Source organism: Saccopteryx leptura, unplaced genomic scaffold, assembly GCF_036850995.1.
Source record: "Saccopteryx leptura isolate mSacLep1 unplaced genomic scaffold, mSacLep1_pri_phased_curated manual_scaffold_17, whole genome shotgun sequence".
In the NCBI taxonomy this organism is placed as follows: Eukaryota; Metazoa; Chordata; class Mammalia; order Chiroptera; family Emballonuridae; genus Saccopteryx; species Saccopteryx leptura.
Window position 1 is genome coordinate 892,110 of NW_027095699.1, and position 21,355 is coordinate 913,464.

Below are 21,355 nucleotides of genomic sequence, written 5' to 3' on the forward strand. Positions count from 1 at the left end.
AGCCTTACAAGAATTATCTGACTCCATCAGAAAGAATAACATAAGAATAATAGGTATATCAGAGGGAGAAGAGAGAGAAAATGGAATGGAGAACATACTCAAACAAATAATAGATGAGAACTTCCCAAGCCTGTGGAAAGAACTAAAGCCTCAAATTCATGAAGCAAACAGAACTCTGAGTTTTCTTAACCCCAACAAACCTACTCCAAGGCATATCATAATAAAATTGGCACAAACCAATGGGAAAGAAAAAATTCTCAAGGCAGCCAGGGAAAAGAAGAATACAACATATAAAGGAAGGCCCATTAGATTATCATCAGATTTCTCAGCAGAAACTCTACAAGCTAGAAGAGAGTGGACCCCAATATTTAAAGTCCTGAAAGAGAGGAACTTTCAGCCACGTATACTATACCCATCAAAGCTATCCTTCAAATATGAAGGGGAAATAAAAATATTCACAGATACAGAAAAGATGAGGGAATTTATCATCAGAAAACCCCCACTCCAGGAATTACTAAAGGGGGTTCTCCAATCAGATACAAAGAACAAAAAAAACAGAGCCACAAGTAAAAGCTCCAAGAAGAACACAATTAAACAAAATTTAAACTGTGACAACAACAAAAAGAAAGGGGGAGAGAAGATGGAGATTAACAGTAGCAAAGGACGATGGAGTGCAAAAGTACTCACAAAATAGTGCGCTACAATGAACAGGGTAGGGACCCTTTTCATTACTCAAAGGTAACCACCATTGAAAAAACCACCACAGAAGCACATGAGATAAAAAAGATAGCAACAGAGAAAAGATGTATGGAATACAACCAAATAAAAACAAAAGATAGAAAAACGAAAGAGAAGGATCAAACAAGACACAAAACTAACAGAAAGCAAGATATAAAATGGCAATAGGGAACTCACAAGTGTCAATAATTACACTAAATATAAACGGATTAAACTCACCAATAAAAAGGCACAGAGTAGCAGAATGGATTGAAAAAGAAAATCCAACTGTATGCTGCTTACAGGAAACTCATCTAAGTAACAAGGATAAAAACAAATTCAAAGTGAAAGGCTGGAAAACAATACTCCAAGCAAATAACATCCAAAAAAAAGCAGGTGTAGCAATACTCATATCGGATAATGCTGACTATAAGACAGGAAAAGTACTCAGAGACAAAAATGGCCATTTAATAATGGCTAAGGGGACACTGAATCAAGAAGACATAACAATTCTTAATATATATGCACCAAACCAAGGAGCACCAAAATATATAAGACAGCTACTTATTGATCTTAACACAAAAATTGGCAAAAATACAATCATACTTGGAGACCTCAATACAGCGCTTATGGCTCTAGATCGGTCATCCAAACAGAGAATCAACAAAGACATAGTGGCCTTAAACAAAACACTAGAGCACCTGGATATGATAGACATCTACAGGACATTTCATCCCAAAGTAACTGAGTATACATTTTTCTCCAATGTACATGGATCATTCTCAAGAATTGACCATATGTTGGGACATAAAAACAACATTAGCAAATTCAGGAAAATCAAATTTGTACCAAGCATATTTTGTGATGATAAAGCCTTGAAACCAGAATTCAACTGCAAAAAAGAGGAAAAAAATCCCACAAAAATGTGGAAACTAAACAACATACTTTTAAAAAATGAATGGGTCAAAGAAGAAATAAGTGCAGAGATCAAAAGATATATACAGACTAATGAAAATGACAATACGACATATCAGAATCTATGGGATGCAGCAAAAGCAGTGATAAGAGGGAAGTTCATATCACTTCAAGCATATATGAACAAACAAGAGAGAGCCCACGTGAACCACTTAACTTCCCACCTTAAGGAACTAGAAAAAGAAGAACAAAGACAACCCAAAACCAGCTGAAGAAAGGAGATAATAAAAATCAGAGCAGAAATAAATGAATTAGAGAACAGAAAAACTATAGAAAAAATTAATAGAACAAGGAGCTGGTTCTTTGAAAAGATCAACAAAATTGACAAACCCTTGGCAAGACTTACCAAGGAAAAAAGAGAACGAACTCATATAAACAAAATCCAAAATGAAAGAGGAGAAATCACCACAGACACCATAGATACACAAAGAATTATTGCAGAATACTATGAAAAACTTCATGCCACTAAATTCAACAACCTAGAAGAAATGGATAAATTCCTAGAACAATACAACCTTCCTAGACTAAGTCAAGAAGAAGCAGAAAGCCTAAACAGACCTATTAGTAGAAAAGAAATAGAAAAAACCATTAAAAACCTCCCCAAAAATAAAAGTCCAGGCCCTGATGGCTATACCAGTGCATTTTATCAAACATTCTAAGAGGACTTGGTTCCTATTCTACTCAAAGTCTTCCAAAAAATTGAAGAAGAAGCAATACTTCCAAACACATTTTATGAGGCCAACATAACCCTCATACCAAAACCTGGCAAGGATGGCACAAAAAAAGAAAACTACAGACCAATATCTCTAATGAATACAGATGCTAAAATACTAAACAAAATACTAGCAAATCGAATACAACAACGTATTAAAAAAAATAATACATCATGATCAAGTGGGATTCATCCCAGAATCTCAAGGATGGTTCAACATACGTAAAACGGTTAACATAATACACCATATCAAAAAAACAAAGAACAAAAACCACATGATCTTATCAATAGACACAAGAAAAGCTTTTGATAAAATACAACACAATTTTATGTTTAAGACTCTCAACAAAATGTGTATAGAAGGAAAATATCTCAAAATGATAAAGGCCATATATGATAAACCATCAGCTAACATCATATTAAATGGCACTAAACTGAAGTTTTCCCCCTTAAATCAGCAACAAGACAAGGTTGTCCACTCTCTCCACTCTTATTTAATGTGCTACTAGAGGTTCTAGGCAGAGCAATCAGACAAGACAAAGAAATAAAAGGCATCCATATCGGAAAAGAAGAAGTAAAGGTATCACTTTTTGCAGGTGATATGATCCTATACATCGAAAACCCCAAAGAATCCACAAAAAGATTACTAGAAACAATAAGCCAATACAGTAAGGTCGCAGGATACAAAATTAACATACAGAAGTCAATAACCTTTCTATATGCCAACAATGAAACAACTGAGAAGGAACTCAAAAGAATAATCCCCTTCACGATTGCAACAAAAAAATAAAATACTTAGGAATAAACATAACAAAGAAAGTAAAGGACTTATATAATGAAAAGTATAAACCATTGTTAAGGGAAATCGAAAAAGATATAATGAGATGGAAGAATATACCTTGTTCTTGGCTAGGAAGAATAAATATAATCAAGATGGCCATATTACCCAAAGCAATATACAAATTTAATGCAATTCCCATCAAAATTCCAATGACATTTTTTAAAGACATAGAGCAAAAAATCATCAGATTTATATGGAACTATAAAAAACCTCGAATAGCCAAAGCAATCCTAAAGAAAAAGAATGAAGCTGGGGGCATTACAATTCCTGACTTCAAACTCTATTATAGGGCCACGACAATCAAAACAGCATGGTATTGCCAGATAAATAGACATTCAGACCAATGGAACAGAATAGAAAGTCCAGAAATAAAAACACATATATATATAGTCAAATAATTTTTGATAAAGGGGCCAACAACACACAATGGAGAAAAGAAAGCCTTTTCAATAAATAGTGCTGGGAAAACTGGAAAGCCACATGCAAAAGAATGAAACTGGACTAGAGTTTGTCCCCCTGTACTAAAATTAACTCAAAATGAATCAAAGATCTAAACATAAGACCTGAAACAATTAAGTTCATAGAAGAAGACATAGGTACTCAACTCATGGACCTGAGTTTTAAAGAGCATTTTATGAATTTGACTCCACAGGCAAGAAAAGTTAAGGCAAAAATTAATGAATGGGACTATATCAGACTAAGAAGTTTTTGCTCAGCAAGAGAAACTGATAACAAAATAAACAGAAAGCCAACTAAATGGGAAATGATATTTTCAAACAACAGCTCAGATAATGGCCTAATATCCAACATATACAAAGAACTCATAAAACTCAACAACAAACAAACAAACAATCCAATAAAAAAATGGGAAGAGGATATGAACAGACACTTCTCCCAGGAAGAAATACAAATTGCCAACAGATATATGAAAAGATGCTCATCTTCTTTAGCTATTAGAGAAATGCAAATCAAAACTGCAATGAGATACCACTTCACACCTGTTAGATTAGCTATTATTAACAAGACAGGTAATAGCAAATGTTGGAGAGGCTGTGGAGAAAAAGGAACCCTCATACACTGTTGGTGGGAATGTAAAGTAGTACAACCATTATGGAAGAAAGTATGGTGGTTCCTCAAAAAACTAAAAATAGAACTACCTTATGACCCAGCAATCTTTCTACTGGGTATATACCCCCAAAACTCAGAAACATTGATACGTAAAGACACATGAAGCCCCATGTTTATTGCAGCATTGTTCACAGTGGCCAGGACATGGAAACAACCAACAAGCCCATCAATAGATGACTGGATAAAGAAGATGTGGCACATATACACTAAGGAATACTTCTCAGCCATAAAAAATGATGACATCGGAACATTTACAGCAAAATGGTGGGATCTTGATAACATGATACGAAGCAAAATAAGTAAATCAGTAAAAACCAGGAACTGCATTATTCCATACGTAGGTGGAACATAAAAGTGAAACTAAGAGACATTGATAAGAGTGTGGTGGTTACGGGGGGAGAGGGGAATGGGAGAGGAAAAGGGGAGGGGGAGGGGCACAAAGAAAACAAGATAGAAGATGACAGAGTACAATCTGGCTTTGGGTGATATGTATGCAACATAATTGAACGACAAGATAACCTGGACTTGTTATCTTTGAATATATGTATCCTGATTTATTGATGTCACCCCATTCAAAAAATAAAAATATTATAAAAAAAAAAAGAAAAAAGAAATTTAGGTTCAATATGGTGTTCCATCCAAGAGGACAAAATGGAAGTATCCCCTTTGTGAGAACCTTCATTTTTCTTGGGGAAAGCAAATACAGTTAATTATTAAAAAGAAACAAATGCAGACCCAAAAATCTGCTTAAGAGGCGTCTGATGGGATTAAGGATTTATCCTTATTTTCCCAGCAGCCCCTGGGTAGTGGTGGGGGAGGAGGAGCTATGTTCGCACCTGGGGAAACTGGAGGCTGTAACCTCAGCAGTTAGCTAAGATACAGAACGTGGCCTGGAATTCACTGTCTTTCCCCAACAGCTCAATTTAGAGATTTTGAAACAAAATTCAGGGAGCATCTTGTGGTCCAGTTGGGCAGGGCTGCCTGTCTCCTCTCCAGCGTTGCTGCTAGAGGCAGAGACATGGGCTGGAGGTCTCTGATCCTGCCCCGTAACCTTGTATAAGCAGGGACACGCACTCTGAGACAGCCAGCACCTGGGAATGAAGGTCACAGCTGGGTCCCCATCTGAGGCTGAAGGTCACAGATGGGTCGCCACCAGGGCTGACAGGGAGATAGGAGTGCTGGAGGGAAATGGATGAGGGTAGTGGGCTCTGTAGGAAGAGCTGATGGAGGAAGAGCTGTGAGCACCTGGGGCCTGGGTCTCTGCCCATGGACCCTGGGCACAGGCCTGAGTGTGTGCTCAGAACTATGCAGGGACACTGGGCACCACACTCAGCTTCAGCACAGGTTTTATTGTTCAAATATCTGCAAGTATTTTTATATTTACAAGGTTGAATTTCTTGCACAATTCTATTTTGAATATTGCTAGATCACTGTACTTTCCTACAATTGATGCCATAAATTTGTAAATAGGTAATTTCTGAAATTTTTTGTTACTTGCGTAGTTGTTTGTGAAAGGATTCATTTGCAAACTTTTACAAACATACTCATAATTTCTGACAGAAAATATAACTGAAGTGTTCTGTTTTGATTCTAAGATTGATTTCTCCTCAGGGTGGGACTCTTAAGGTTACTAAGCAGTGTGATCCTGAAGGACTTGCCTTCCTGATGCTGAGCGTGCTTGTACAGTATGAGTCCTCAAAACACCTCAGTGTATTTTATGATCAAAGCGTTTCTGGTGACTTTACACTGATCAACCCCGTCCAGGGAATGGTTTGTGAGAAGCCCTGGGTTTTTTTCGACATGTCTTACTTGTTTTGGTTTTCCCCACTCTGTGTTCTTGGTGCAGAAAATGCCCCTGAGGGTCCCGGGTAACTGGCAGTCATGGTGTCAGACACCACAGATCTGACTCTCAGCGTGAGCAATTAAGTTGCTGATAGATTCCAGACAGAGATCAAAAACAAAGCCAATTGAGGAGCATGAGATAAATATCAACACAATAAACTGGGAAAGTCAAGAGAAGCTTTGATGTGACTGTAGAAGTTGAAGGGAATGAGACCAGCTCACATCCTAGTGTCTGGGGAGCTCAGCAGAGCCCAACCCTGCAGGAGATGGTGAAGCCAGAGGGACAGAGGTCAGGTCCACAGAGCAGCCAGGTTCTCTCTTTCCAGTGTCCCCAAACATTTAGTTTCTTCTCCTAGGGGACACACATTTGTCCTCAGTTCACTTTCATTTACCCTGGAAGACAGCTGGTAAATCAAATCACAGCTACACTCTGAGGACACACACTGGCTGCACCCATGTTCTATCTGGTGTGGGAGCTCCGTGGGTGACATCACCTAGATACCCCTGTAAATGTGTGAGTGACATTGAAGGTGTGGACTGTGAGTCCCAGGGACTGGGAAGCACAGAGTCAGGAGGGATATTGGCAGAGGGTCTCAGAGAGTGATGGTGCTTTGGTGTCTCCATCCCAGTCTGGGGGAACCCCCACCAGGTGTGGTCAGGAGTCCTGTCTCTCATCCGGGTCTGAGCTCTGAAATCCATGGTGTCTCTGCTGCAGACACATTCTCACCTGTTCTGTCCCGTGGCCTGTTCTGAAGGGACACTTTGTGAAGTTCTTTTTTTTTTGTCTTTTTTTCATCTTTCCTTTTTCCTTCTGTAACCTAGGGATATGATCCGACCCACATCCTTAGGGGCCAATGGAGTTCCCTCACCATTCATTTAGGGGATTCTTTACCCTGACTGTAAGGTCTGTGGATAATGGGGGATTGTCCCGTGGGGAACCCAGACCCGTGTGGCTAGGTTAACCCACAACCAAGCACACCAAAAGAGGCTTCACAGGAACCCTTTGGAAAAAAGCGACCGTCTGCCAGCCAGTGAGATTTCACCACATCATATTAGCTTGGCTTCCCTAGAGGAACACTTTAAATATCTCCCACATGGTTTAATCCTTGCGACTTCCCTGGCCTCCATCTTTCCTTGGGGTCAGTGAACCTTGCCAGGCGGGATGCTTGCTCTGTACTCAATAAAGCCTTTTGTTATTCCACACTTGGTGGCTCTGGCCCCTTCATTCCTTCTCAGCGGGGAAAAATACCTTACATTTTTGTGCCAAAAACCCGGGAGGAGTTGAAGTCTGCAAGGACTGCTCCTCTTCCTCATCCCCTCTGAGAAAGAACCAGGATTTCCAACCTTCCACCCACTTCGGTGCACGGTGCGGTAAGTCCCCTGCCTCCAACCACCTTTGATTTCTTTCCTCTGAGAATCCCTGTCCGAAAACGTAGCTACGTCAGGGAAATCTTTTCCGTACCAAGTGAGTGTGCTTTTGGAGACATCCAGAGCACATCCACTTTACCTTTTCTGTCCATGGCCAGACCTTAAGATTTAGGATGCTGATACTCAAATATGACCACTCTGAGGACTGAGGGCAGCTGTGGGGGCACAGGAATCTCCCTCCTTAAAGAAGAAGAAACTTTTCTTCTTCTCCACTGTGGCCAGGCCACAGAACCTACTGAATTAGCCTCCTGAAGGGACTTTCGGTTTTAACACCCTCACCAATTTAACTATCACCAATAAAGCTGGGAACTGATTGGAGATCTCTTACATACATGGCTTCTAGTTATTCACGCACCAGTCCTTGATCTCTGTGCCACCTGTTCCACCACACAGGTCTTTATCTGGCCAGAGAAACCTCACCTAAACCTTAACTCCTAATCTTTCCTTCTCCACGGACTCACAACCCTTTCTCCCTCCTGCCTGATTTCCGGGGTCCCCCCCTCTGGATACTTTTCTCTGGTCCCTCTGCAGACCTCTTTTGTGCTCAGGTCTCTTCCCTCTGAGAGCCCCCTCCCCTCCTTTTGCAAAATCCTGTTTCTTATTCACCACTACAATCTCTCTTTCTCCTCCCCTGATGGTCAGGGTCCCTTCCCTTGTTCACTGTGTTCTTAAAACCTTCCTCTGTCAGGCCATTCTCAGCCTGGCATTGGCTCTTACACCAGTTTTCAGGATGTCCAACCCCAATTTTCTTGCAGGAAGTTCTGGCCCTGTCCTGCCTTTGACTCCAGTGTTTCCTGCAGGATCTGGGTGCCGGGCTCCCCATGAGCCCTCCTTCTTTTATTCTCAACCCCCAAACCCTTATCTGGAACCTGTAAACATGGCATTTAACATTTTTAAAGGTCCCAATTAGTAGAAACAGGCCAAGTCTGTTTTCCAGGACTGCATGCAGCAGAAGGTAACGCTGCAAACCCCAGCTCTTGTGGCAACCCTGAGGCCAATAGAACAACATAGGCAAGGCATTGAAAGTGCCCAACCCAAATCCAAGCCACAAAGAGAAACCCCACCAGCTGCTTGCCTTAAGTGTGGCAAGCAGGGTCACTGGTCCCAGCAGGGCCCTAGCCAGTGGCTGCCCACTGAGCCCTGCCCTGACTGCAAGCAGCCCAGTCACTGGTGGAGCGATTGCCCCTTTGGGCAACAGGTTTTTTCTCAGCACCTTTACATGGGTGACAAGCTGCCCGAATGGGAGGCCAATCTAGCCAGGTGGACTCATCGCTTGAACTCCTAGGACATGGCCTGGACTCAGAGAACCCCGGGTTCTGCAACTAGTGGGTAAGTCCATCTCATTTCTTGTGGACACAGGGGCTACCTTCTCTGTTTTGGCATCACACTCTGGACCTCTAACACCCTCATGGGTAGTGGTTATGGGAATGGATGAGACCCCTTCCTTTCCCCTTTTTAGACCACTCCTGACATGCAGTTTTGCCTCAAGCTTGCCTCCTTACAGAACCACTGGCAGTTGGAACCACTGGACTTCATCCATCTCCAGCTCACCAAAAGGCTGGACCCTGAAAATCCTGCTATTACTCTTTATTTATTTATTTATTTATTTATTTATTTATTTATTTATTTTACAGAGACAGAGAGTGAGTCAGAGAGAGGGATAGACAGGGAAAGACAGACAGGAATGGAAGGATGAGAAGCATCAATTATTAGTTTTTTGTTGCGCATTGCCACACCTTAATTGTTCATTGATTGCTTTCTCATATGTGCCTTGACCACGGGCCTTCAGCAGACCAAGTAACTCCTTGCTTGAGCCAGCTACTTTGGGCTCAAGCTCATGAGATTTTGCTCAAACCACATAAGCCCGCGCTCAAGCTGGCGACCTTGGGGTCTCAAACCTGGATCTTCTGCATCCCAGTCCGATGCTCTATCCACTGTGCCACCACCTGGTCAGGCTCCTCTTTTTTTTTAAATCCTTACAGGACCGCATCCGTGAAGTTTCTTAACTCATAGCCACACAGATGTTCCTCCTGACACCCCTCAAAGCACCACCTTCCGATCTCCCCCCTCCCCACAATGCCCCTAATCAGCAGGAAGTAGCCAGATGAATAAACGGCACCCTTTTTCTATTTAACACAAAAGGTCAGATGGTAAGGTTAGTGGATAATGAGGGATGGTCACGTGGGGAACCCAGACCTGTGCACTTTGGCTAGTACTGCCCACAACCTTTAAAAAAATTTTTTTAAATTTTTTATTTATTCATTTTAGAGAGGAGAGGGAGAGACAGAGAGAGATGAGGGGAGGAGCTGAAAGCATCAACTCCCATATGTGCCTTGACCAGGCAAGCCCAGGGTTTCGAACCGGCAACCTCAACATTTCCAAGTGGACGCTTTATCCACTGCACCACCACAGGTCAGGCAACAACCAAGAGTGCCAAAAGAGGCTTCACAGGAACCCTTTGGAAAAAAGCGACCATCTGCCAGCCAGTGAGATTTCAACACGTCATCTTAGCTCGACTTCCCTAGAGGGACCCATTAAATATCTCCCACATGGTTTAATCCTTGAAACTTCCTGGCCTCCATCTTTGCTTGGGGCCAGGGAACCTTGCCAGGTGGGATGTGTGCTCTGTACTCAATAAAGCCTTTTGTTATCCCACACTTGGTGGCTCTGGCCCCTTCATTCCTTCTCGGCAGGGAAAAATACCTTACACTGACCTCCACAGTTATTTTACTTTCAATATTAATATTAATGGAATTCATAACAGTGTCATTGTTTTTAAAATGGCCAGACAGGCTCTGCAATAAAAACCAAATATACTAAGCTACTTGGCAGTACTATTAATCTTGGAAAGAACCATAAAACACAACTTTAATATAACATTTCATAAACAAAGGTACAAAGTCATGAGAAGACTCCTGTCCTGCTTCCCACTGAAGTCACCAGCACAGACAGTCCCCTCAGGACTGGTGGGGTGGCTGTACATGGGTCCCCTCCCCATGTCCTCAATACAGGCAGGGCTCACCTTCTGCCGACCCAGACAGACCTGCCTGTTCACCTTAGATTTAAGGGCTCCTCATGCAAGAAGACTACATTTCCATACAACTGATTAAAATAAAAAAAAAACACAAAACTTTTCATATGCTACTTCTACATATAAAACTACAGTTTATTAAAAAAAAACTACCATGTGTAATATCACTTCACCCACATATTTCAAAAGTTCACTAATTATACCAATTTCACATAACCATTTGACAATATTTATTAAAAAAAGAGAAGAAAATAAAATAAAGAAAAAACCCGAACAGTTACTCCAATACTTGAAATAATGCCAACACACATAAGTTCATAAGAGAACATTTTATATACACACAAAAAGAAGCAATCACTGCACCTGTTTGTCCCAAGCATGATCTGGGTCTCCAACCTCTGTCCACACAGCCCTGCAGGGGAGTCTCTGATTACCAGCAGAACCTGCTCCTGGTGACGTCCCCTCCACAGGTCAATAGTCACCTCCAGGTCACCCAGCCTGGAGAACAAGTCTTTGTGTCCCATGGTGTCTCACTAGCTATTGCTCTTTTTAGAGGATGAGGACACTTGAACGTCCTCACAGAGGACACTCAGTGGGACCTGGGTACAGGGTTCCTCTGCCTTGTCTGGGACAACAGGCTGTGACAAGGAGGGGCTGGCTTCTCAGCGGAAGGGACGGTGGGAGCTGTTATGAACCTGGAGCTCCACAGGCCCCTGTCTGACCTCATAAAGACCATGTAGAGGGGCTAGCAGGGGACCTGGGGACTCAGTGTCACCTGGGGCCTAATTCAGGCCGGGACAGTCCTGAGGAGAGGGCCCTTATGGGGATGAGGGCTCTCCCTGAGCAGGTGTCAGGCTGGAGTCCTGAGGTTTTTCTGCAGGTCTAGCTCCAGGGGGATGGGCTGGAGGAAGGACAGTCTGGGGAAACCACACCTCTGGTCCTTGCGAGCCTTTATGTGGGGACAGGCAGGTGCTCAGTCTGGGCTTCTTGTGGGGTTCTAGCTGGTCTGGTTCAAGGTCTGAGCATCTCTCTTGCTTGGAGTCTGGACGGTGAGTTTGGAGTCTTGGCCCAAACCTTGTGCTGCCAGAATCCGGGTGGTCACTGAGGTTTCGTCCGGGTTCCTGATCAGTGATACAGTGGTGAGACAGGGGTCCTCTGGGTCGGGTGGACATGTACGAGCGTCGGCCTGTTTGGATGCTGTCAGAGAATACAGCACACAGATTACAAGTTAGGATCATGCATCATCAAGTACAAAATAAAATCTAAAAATGCAAAGCAAAACTTAAGAACTTAAAACAAGATATACACAGTAAAGATATCTTAGCATTTTATGGAAAGATGATGAGATCCTTGATCTCAGTGCTGGTCAGTATCAACTATGTTACAAAGTCCCCTTGATACCTTTTCTGACATCATATAAAAAACCCATAAAACTTCTTACAATTGCCTCCTGCTTATGAGGTTTGTGCAAGACATGCCCTTTCACACACCTTCCAAAAGATAAACACTTTCATGGTATTTGAAAGGTCGTTTGAGGATTTAGGAGTATGAGCAGTGATTTGAGTGTAAGGACCCTGATGGCATGATGCCAGTTGTCCCCTAAGAGATGGGCCTTTGGAGGCATGGAGTGAGGACAGGCCAACACCCTCCCCAGCCTGTTGGGAGCAGACAAGTAAGGGCAAGGCAACATCAGAGCCACCAAGTGCAATGACACAGGGACACTACACTGTAGAAGCCATGTCAGTCCACACTGAAGCTTACACTCCCCTCACACAGAAATCATTGTGAGAAGTCAGAGTGATCCCAAAGGGGAAAAAGAGACCAGAGAAGGGGGACACTCACCCTCACATAGTCACAGGTTTCTGTCTGATCCTTGAAGGAGTGCTGAGGCCTCCTGGGGGGTCTCCTGGGAAACCTCTGGACCAGAGCCTGTCTCTGCTGCTCCTCGTCCCTGCAGGACATGACAGGTGAGCGAGAGTCCCTGCATTTCTCATTCACAATAGAGAGAAGCTTATTGTCAGCCTAGACACTTTGCCTGTGACTCTGTCATCCAGGGACTGAGGTCCGGGCCTTTGCCAGACTGGACTTCCCTCCACTCAGACCCTAGTCAACGTTTTTTGTGAAGGACTTCCATTTGGACTCTGTTGCCTCCCTACCTGCCCTTACAGATTCCCAGATACTTCCTCCCCCAACCCCCTGTCCCCTTCACCCCTAGAGCCCTCCATGAAGAGAACGACCACCGCCTGTGACCATGGAGGACAGGGCAGTGTTCACAACCTCTTCATGCCCCTGTCTTTGCCCAGACGTGGCGATGCAGAAAGTGCAGAAATGGGGACAAGGGATCCAAGGTCACCCCGGGATTTGGTCCCATCCTCCCACATGCTCACCTTGACCTCTGCTCCATCTCCCTCGCAGTGCTTTTAGGGGGCCCTGCAGCCAGCTGGTCCTGGGGGATCCATGGCTTGTGGTTCTCCTTCATCTGTTTGGGGCCCAGGGGCCAGGTTGGGGGGGCAGAGCCCCGCCCCAACCCTCACCTGACACTGTTTGTCTTGTGCCTGAAGGCCCCATAATTCTTGCACTTTACTTGTAGGGGGAGCAAGTGGTTACATCTTAGGCTGGTTTCTATGGGTACTTGGAGGACAGACACAGGGATGTGAGTATGGGTGATGGAGAGGGACCTAAGCACAGGCTCACCAGACCCCCGGATAGTGAAGATGTTAGGGTGGATCCTGAGACTCATGTTAGTTAAGGGGGAACGCAGGAAAGACAATTGGAGCAGAAAATGTGAATACATAGAACCAAATAAAAATTTTTGGACACAAAACAGGTGGAAACCACACTATCTATGAAATGAGGTTGTTGTTCTGAGACGCAGGAGCATCTGCCTGGTGAGCATGTCTTGAAGCAGGTGGTCCTGGGATGGGAGAAAACAGCTCAATTATAGATGCAGAACTTGCCTTGTCCAAATGCTGAGTGTCATCCATGCCAGCCCCCCTGGTTCCTGACACAGCCAATTCTACTCACCCTGGGATCCTCCCCTTGGGGCGGGGAGCCTTGTGTGCCACAAGGGCCCTCTGTTGCTTCTTCCCTCACTGGGCTGTCAAGAGTCTGCAGGGCCTGCGCTGTGGGGAAGGACCTGCCATCTCCAACTCCACCTTGGAAACAGAGGTCTGTCTTTCTCAGCTACAGAAGTAGAAAATTCCCGAGGAAAGAGAGAGAGAGAAATAAACACAACATTTAAATCACACATAGAAAACAGTTTCTCTTTGAACCCTCTTTTCCACATAGGGATTATAGTACAGCATGATGACTCAGATAAATCACTTTCTCTCCCTGGGAGACCTCATTTCTAGACCTTTGACCATGTTCCCATAATTACCAGCCCTCAGGGCAGGTCTCTAAGAGTAAACTCCTGGGACTTACTCATGAGTTTGGATGAGTCAATAAGGGGAGTTTGATTATGTCCATTCCAACCCATTTGAGCTGGACAGAGCAAGACAGTATTTTCTGAGACTGACACCATCATCAGTGCTGCAGGAATACTGGGCTCCCCATATAGAAGAGATAAATTATAGTATGCTCCCCTCTGGAAAATATGAAGCTCCCACAGACAGAGAGGAGGAACTTCCAAATACATCATCTCTGAGACAAAGCTATTTTCTCCTCTCCTAGGCAAGGAGCTTCACAGATGAGCCTATGGGCTATTTTTTCTTCTTCATCTTTCTATCCTCAGTGCCCAAAATGAATGAGTTTGTAATTGATTTGAAATGAATATATTTAAACTGAGTCTGAAGAAATCACTCATTCTGACTTTACATGCTCTTAGCCTGGTCCACACAGTTTCCATAAAGCTCAGTCTTTGGGTCCCACCACCCCAGCAATGGGTCCTTGTGTTTTGGAATTTACTTTTGGGGCTACACTTAGTATTTCCAAGATGTCGATTTTCTCTGTGCTCAGATTTGCTATTAAACTTCATCAACCTTACTCCTCTGCCTACAGCCCGGTCACTCCCTAGTTTACATGCCCTACTCAATGAACAATATACAGACCCAAGTGACAGAAAATACGCACAAAATAAAATAATAAAATAAAATAAAATAAAGGAAACCTATTTGAAATCCAGCTTTGATCGTTCGATCCATCAGCAGATCCTCAGAACACTCAGTGAGGGAACTTCTCTGCCCGAGGAGATGAAGCTTCCAGGGGGACTGAGAACTGGTCACTCGGGGGTGTTTCCATTTCTTCTGACCTTTAAGCTGGTTGAATATCATATGACATGTGGAAGGTGACCGTACAATTAGCATAATGCCCTTGGATGAAAGGCAGTTTTGCAGGAATGCCCTGTCCTTGGTCCATTACAGTTCTCAGGACTTTTCATCTTAGAGGGACTCATGTGCTTACAGTCAGGAATCTGTATCCTCTGAGTGGTCAGATGCATGTGAGGTGAGCTGTGTAGTAATGCGCTGAGGATCGCGTTCTGAGGCCCTGAACCCCTCCGCACCCTGTGCAGCCATCGTGGTCGACCTCTCTTGGGCTTGTCATGTTGTTGCACTGCAGCTGTTTCTATGACACACTAGTCTTCTCTTGTGTCATGCAGACCTCCTGGCACCACTGACTGCAGACCCTGTCTGCCACTGTTGTCCCCTGTCTCAGGGAAGCTGACCACTCTAGGGAATTCATGGGGATGGAGCCCACAGATCTGTCTCTTTGAGAATGGCTTGTTCAGCACTTTGCCTGGGGACTCATGCTGACCTCGAGTCAACCCCTGTGGACAGATGGAGCTCTACAACCCTCATGCACAGTCTTCTCCCATGGGTGGATATGGCCTCCACTCCTGGGGGGTGGCACCTGATTCCTCATGTCTTTTCTCTTTTCTCTGCCAGGGTCAGGGTTTGAGTAAGAGACTTCATGGAGGGAAACTCTCATTACCCCATTGGGGCCCTTGGTTGGTCCATGGACCTTTCTGGCCATATACCTGTCAGCTGTGCAGGAGAGACTTCACACATCGTTTTTCCCTTAGACAGCACGAGAGGATCCACACTGGAGAGCGACCATATTCCTGTCAGCTGTGCAGGAGAGACTTCACACATTCCTTTGCCCTTAGATGGCACGAGGGAATGCAACACTAGAAAGAAAATCACGAAAGCCTTCAGAGACATTCTGACCTGGAAGGACATGGCGCTACAGAGGACATGATCCTGCCCCGTGACCTTGCATAAGCAGGGACACACACTGAGAGAGCCAGCACCAGAGGATGAAGGTCACAGCTGTGTCCCCACCAGGGCTGACAAGGAGACAGGAGTGCTGGAGGGAAATGGATAAGGGAGGTGGGCTCTGTAGGAAGAGCTGGTGGAGGAAGGGCTGTGAGCACCTGGGGTCTGGGTCTCTGCCCATGGGCCCTAGGCACAGGCCTGAATGTGTGCTCAGAACCACGCAGGGACACCGGACACCACATTCAGCTTTAGCACAGGTTTTATTGTTCAAATATCAGCTAGTATTGCTATATTTACAAGATTTAATTTCTTGCAAAATTGTACTTTAATATTGCCTGGTCACTTTACTTTCATACAATTTATGCCACAAAATTATAATTAGGTAATTTTTGAAAGTCTCCATTCTTTGCAGAGTTCTATGTTAAAGGATTCATTTACTAATTTTTTACGTGCACACTCGTATTTTCTGATAGAAGATGAAACTGAAATTGTCTCCGCTTTGATTCTTAGATGGCTGTCTCCTCAGGGGGGAACTCTTCAGGTTGACTAAGCAGTTTGATCCTTAAGTATTTGCCTTCCTGATGCTGAGCGTGTTTGTACAGAGTGAGCCCTCACAGACAGCCCAGCCTTGTTTAGGAGCAAAGTGTTTCTGCTGATTTTACACTGAATGACCCGAATGGGAGGGACGGTTTGTGAGAAGTCCTCCAGCCATGTCTCCATCTGACCCCGTGTTACTGTTAGTTCTCTCTGAGATTCTGGAGCATAGAAAGCCTGGTACTGGGCTGAATATTATTTTAAGGGTGATCACAGACTTAGGGTTTCCCATATATGAAGTTTGTTCATATTACAAATATATTATAAATGAAGCATTGCAGGTTATCTTCTCTGCAACTATTTTTCAACTGCATTTCCAGACTGGAGTTGCTGCTGTCACCATCTATATGAGTACACTTACAGTGAGTCTGTGTGACAGCAGAACAGGAGTGAAGGCCTTCTACGCCCCTACGGCTGCACTCATACATAAAGTGTTTTCTGTACTGTGTTGTATGATGACAAACAGATCTTTCACATTGCTTGCTGAGTGTTTATTCAGTGTGTGTGTCTGCTGGTGCTTTCTAATGCTAAAGCTATGATTGATGTTTCTTCCACAGTCTTGTCCTCTGTAGCGCCATGTCCTTCCAGGTCAGAATGTCTCTGAAGGCTTTCATGATTTTCTTTCTAGTGTTGCATTCCCTCGTGCCATCTAAGGGCAAAGGAATGTGTGAAGTCTCTCCTGCACAGCTGACAGGAATATGGTCGCTCTCCAGTGTGGATCCTCTCGTGCTGTCTAAGGGAAAAACGATGTGTGAAGTCTCTCCTGCACAGCTGACAGGTATATGGCCGCTCTCCAGTGTGGATCCTCTCATGCTGTCTAAGGATCCATTGTAGACTGAAGGCTTTCCCACACTGCTGACATTCATATGGTTTCTCTCTTGTGTGTGTTCTGTTATGCAGCCTAAGTTTACTACTTTGATTGAAAGCTTTCCCACACACGAGACATATATGTGGTTTCTCTCCCAAGTAGGTTATCTTGTGGTGTTTAAGGCCACAGCTCTGACTGAAGGCTTTCCCACACTGGTAGCATTTGTAATGTTTCTCCCCAGTGTAGATCATCTGGTGTTTTCTAAGGTACCATCTTCGTTTGAAAGCTTTCTTACATATGTGACATTCATATGGCTTTTCTCCCATGTGAATTCTCTCATGTTGTCTAAAGTAAGAACTTTGACTGAAGGCCTTTCCACACTGCTGGCACTTATATGGCTTCTCTTTGGTGTGCATTTGATTGTGGTTTCTAAGGTCAGAGCCTTGTACAAAGGTGCTCCCACAAAGATGTCACTGAAATGGCTTCTCTCCTGTGTGAATCATCCTGTGTTGCTGAAGATTAGAGAAGCTGCTAAAGACTTTCCCACATACATGACATGCATTTGATTTATCTCTGGTGTGAGTCTGATTGTGTGTATTGAGGGAGGACTCTTCACTAGGTGACCTTCCCCACTGCTGGTTGACATCAGGTTTCTTTCCTACGTGAGCTAAGAAACATTGTGTCAGGGCACATTGATGAGTAGATTCATCACTCAGTTCAGTGAATTTGATAAGACCCTGTGGAGGGTGAGATCTCTGCTTTTTGGAAAGAGATAAAAAAGTGTTAATTGTTTGTCCATATACATCTGCAGACTCATTTCTTTATGAAGAAATCCTAGATTACCAGACACTCAGTCTGTGCTGAAAATATTTCCAAAATTAGTTGTACACACTTTTGCCACTCCCCTGCAGGCACAAATATTGTCTCTTTTGTAGCATCCCACCCACAGAATATCAGATACATTTGGAAGACTTTAGTTTGTTTCAATGACTAGTAATGAGAAAAATTTATGACATAGCCTTTTTTATATCTGAAGATACTATTTTGGATTATGTTAATTTCTTCACTGATTTTAAGTTATCCAAATTTTTTTTGAAAGAGGTAAATTCTAATTTAATTATATTGTTACATTCAGGTGTTCTGCTCATGGCTTATTTATCTCATTGTCGCATAATATAACTGCACATGGTTAACTGTTACGCCTGTGAAACTTACCAAAGACATCATGGGAAATATTCTCTGCACATCTGTTGCAAGAGTATCATCTCTTGTTTTCTAAGAAGACTTCTTGTGCCTAAAATGTTCAAAAAGCAATAAATTGTCCCAACGGCATTAGGAAAATGGAAACATAGAATTGCACCATGATCAATATGAACATTTCAAAACATCGCATTTGTTTTTTTTGTTTTTTGGGTTTTTTACATGAAATTAAATATTTTAGGTAGCAGAAACTGTTTAAAAGTCACTGCCAGAAAGTAATCAGGATTGAACTATGAAAACTGGAGAGTAGTCAGGAGATGTTAGGTCAGCATATGGCAGTAACACCTTGAAAATGGTGCATTTGGAGATACATGCTCATAAAATTACACTCTCACCAAGTCCAACACAGGCTCCGGAAGAAGAAAAAGAACACTGGAACCCCCCTGCCCCCAGCAACATCTGGAACATAGAAAACAGTGAAGGTTCTTCACCAGACAACATAAGTATTTTTTAAATGTTCAGTTACTTATTTGAGGATTAATAAGATTCATTGGTCCCCCTGTTCTGATCTGAGTGCTGGAGACAGAGCAGCAAAATGGAATGCAGTTGTGTCAAGACGACATTCTAGTGTGGTGAGGAAAATAGAATGTAAAGAAACATCTTCCTTCCCAGCAGTTATGAGGGTGGTGAGAGAATCAGGGCAGTGACCAGAGTGGGACAGTGGCGGCTGTTCTGTGTACCTGTCACCCTGTGTCCATGGAAGTGTCCACGCATACACACAGACACACGTGTTCACAGACTCACCCACAGAGACCAGGTGATCGATGCTCTCCAGCATCACATCTCTGTATAGCTTCCTCTGGGATGTGTCCAGCAGGGCCCACTCTTCCTGGGTGAAGTCTACAGCTATATCCTGGGAGGTCACTGACTCCTAAAACATTATGGACATTCCAGGTTAAACAGAGCAAAAGGCTAAGTTCTCAACCCTCCATCTGTATATTTGGCTATGATGCTGAGTATTTGCACCCACTTCACTTGCTTGCTTAAGTTGCTGAAAGCAATTTACATTCCCTTCCTCTTACTCTTTGTTCAGATGTTGGTTGATTTCACTTATGCATAGTGGGGGGATTCCTGTTTCTGCTTTGCGGGAGTTCCCGTTTTAGCCTCAGATGTGTAACTTTGGATCAAGGACTTCCTTGATTTGCACATGGCTATATAATAATGCAAACTGGGGCTATGGGTGCTTGGATATTGCCGTCAGCACTGAAGAGTCCTCCCAGTCTCATCCTTTTTTCTTAGTAAGTCTGTTTTCTTCATTCCACACCATTCTTACTCAAAACCAAAAATTAGGAGCCTTGCTGGTCCATGGCAAGAGCCACCTGAACAGAAGACTTGAGTGCAAGGAAACTAAACTGCAGGCAGGTGATGGAACACCCCAAGTGCAGTGTGCAGGAAAAGAAAGTTTTTGGGGAAAGTATAATCATAAGTAAAATTTTATTGAACAGTTAGGATAAAAAAATAAGGGATTTTTTTTTAGAAATGTTTCACAGTGGCCAAGACATGGAAACAACCAAAAAGCCCTTCAATAGAAGACTGGATAAAGAAGATGTGGCACATATACACTATGGAATACTACTCAGCCATAAGAAACGATGACATCAGATCATTTACAGCAAAATGGTGGGATCTTGATAACATTATAAGGAGTGAAATAAGTAAATCAGAAAAAAACAAGAACTACATGATTCCATACATTGGTGGAACATAAAAATGAGACTAAGAGACATGGACAAGAGTGTGGTGGTTACCAGGGGTGGGGGGAGGGAGGACAGGGGGAGAGTTAGGGGGAGGGGGAGGGGCACAGAGAACTAGATAGAGGGTGGCGAAGGACAATCTGACTTTGGGCGAGGGGTATGCAACATAATTTAATGACAAAATAACCTAGACATGTTTTCTTTGAATATATGTACCCTGATTTATTAATGTCATCCCATTACCATTAATAAAAATTTATTTAAAAAAAAAAAAAAAAAAAAAAAAAAAAATGTTTCTGTATGAAGACAAATCATTGTCTGAAGAGTGTCACGGTGAGCTGGAAACAGAGGGATGTGAATATGAGGATAACTTGCAGTATGAGGATGACTCAGGGGAAAAAATATCCATGGCTATGGCTGCCTTAGCCACGGGGCTTCTGCTGCCCTCTGCTCCTTCCAATGTTCAACCCTCTGCTCCCCCGTTCCCTTATCGGGCTGATTTTGGAGTCTACAGCTCAAAATCTGGGAAATTCCCTTTTCAACAATCTATAGACTAGGCTCAAAAAATAGGGGAAACAATAAATAGCTTTACCTGTTTTCCTGTTGTAGAAAGATAGGATGCTATGGGGAGACTAGTGTGAGGGCATGAACCTGTACCTTTTAGAACTCTGAAAGAGCTTAAACTTGCTTCTGTTTAGTATGGGCCTACTGCCCCTTTGCACTTGGTTTATCAGATACTATTAGTGCAAAGCCTCTTCCCCCAAATGACTGGAAGGCAATTTCTTGTTCTTGTCTCTCCGGGGGTGATTATTTGCTGTGAAAGTCAGACTTTCATGAAAAGGCCATTGAGGTAGGGGAGAAATCTCAGCATAGTCAACCTGAGCCGCTCATTACAGCAACTATAGAGTTTGAGAATGGATAGGTGACTCAGGTATTAGGAAAGTTACAGCTTTTCCAGTTATGGTCTGATTTTCTTTAATGTACTAACTACAATCTTTTGAACGATCACTGTTTCTTTCTTATTCTTTGCCTGGAAATTGAGGCAGGGGACCTGTGTTGGATCTGACTATGGAAAATATCCCAGCAGCTGCCAAGAGCAAATTTTCTCGGGG